The sequence below is a fragment of the Mesoplodon mirus genome, assembly GCF_964341445.2.
Source record: "Mesoplodon mirus genome assembly, chromosome: 9".
In the NCBI taxonomy this organism is placed as follows: domain Eukaryota; kingdom Metazoa; phylum Chordata; class Mammalia; order Artiodactyla; family Ziphiidae; genus Mesoplodon; species Mesoplodon mirus.
Genome location: NC_138985.1, coordinates 40155234 through 40156819, shown reverse-complemented (window position 1 = coordinate 40156819; position 1586 = coordinate 40155234). Strand labels below are relative to the sequence as shown.

At 45.8% G+C, this 1586-nt stretch overlaps 1 pseudogene across 1 annotated transcript; it reads left to right on the top strand.

The window, feature by feature from the left end:
* Positions 1-563: 563 nt before the first annotated feature.
* LOC309810626 (small ribosomal subunit protein eS4-like) lies at positions 564-1198 on the top strand (annotated as a pseudogene). Its single transcript has one exon. The product of its transcript is annotated as a small ribosomal subunit protein eS4-like (transcript).
* The last annotated feature ends 388 nt before the right edge of the window (positions 1199-1586 follow it).

Genomic DNA, 1586 nt, shown 5'->3' with positions numbered 1-1586 from the left:
CCCGGTCTGGGAGGATCCCATATGCCGCGGAGCGGCTGGGCCCGTGAGCCATGGCCGCTGGGCCTGCGCATCCGGAGCCTGTGCTCCGCAACGGGAGAGGCCACAACAGTGAGAGGCCCGCATACCGCAAAAAGAAAAAAAAAAAAAAAAAAAAAAAAGGTATGTGTGGGGACTTCCTGGGGGGTGCAGTGGTTAAAAATCCCCCTGCCAATGCTGGGGACACGGGTTCGAGCCCTGGTCCAGGAAGATCCCACATGCCGCGGAGCAGCTAAGCCCGTGCACAACAACTACTGAGCCTGCTCTCTAGAGCCCATGAGCCACAACTACTGAGCCTGCGTGCCACAACTAGTGAAGCCCACGTGCCTAGAGCCCATGCTCCGCAACAAGAGAAGCCACTGCAGTGAGAAGCCCGAGCACCACAATGAGGAGTAGCCCCCGCTCGCCGCAACTAGAGAAAGCCCACGCGCCGCAACGAAGACCCAACACAGCCAAAAATAAAATATTAAATAAATAAATAAATTTATTTTTTTAAATGTATGTGTGGCTCTTTTCATGCCTAGTGCAGCCATGGCTCATGGTCCCAAGAAGCACCTGAAGCACGTAGCAGCTCCAGAGCATTGGATGCTGGATAAACTGACTGGTGTGTTTGTTCCTTGTCCATCTAGAGGACCCCACAAGCTGAGGGGACATCTCCCCCTAATCATTTTCCTAAGGAACAGACTTAAGTATGCCCTAATAGGAGATGAACTAAAGAAGATCTGCATGCAGCGTTTCATTTAGATTGATGGCAATATCCACACTGATACAACCTACCCTGCTGGTTTTATATATGTCATCGGCGTTGACAAGACTGGAGAGAATTTTCATCTGACCTGTGAAACCAAGGGTCGCTTAGCTGTTCATATTACACCAGAGGAGGCCAAGTATAAGTTGTGCAAAGTGAGAAAGATCTTTGTGGGGACAAAAGGAATCCCTCATCTGGTGACCCACTATGCTCACACCATCCGCTACCCTGATCCCCTCATCAAGATGAATGAAACTATTCAAATTGATTTGGAGACTGGCAAGATTACTGACTTCACCAAATCTGACACTGGGCAACAAACCGTGGATCTCTCTTCCCCGTGGAAACTGTATCCACCTTACCTTTGTTGAGGAGAGAGACAAGAGACTGGTGGCCAAACGGAGCAGTGGATAAAATGATCTCTAAGTGACATGACTTGTACTTAAAGATAAGACTACATTAAAAAAAATGTATGTGTGTATGCATCCCAGTGTTCACAGCAGCACTATTTATAATAGCCAAGCCATGGAGGCAACCTAAGTAAGTATCCGTCGATAGATGAATGGATAAAGAAGATGCGGTACATATATACAATGGAATACTACTCAGCCATAAGAAAGAATGAAATGATGCCATTTGCAGCAACACAGATGGACCTAGAAAATATCATAATACTAAGTGAAATTATTCAGACAGAGAAGACAAATACCATATGATGTCACTTATACATGGAATCTAAAAAATAATACAAATGAATTTATTTACAAAACAGAAGCAGTCTCACAGACATAGAAAACAAACT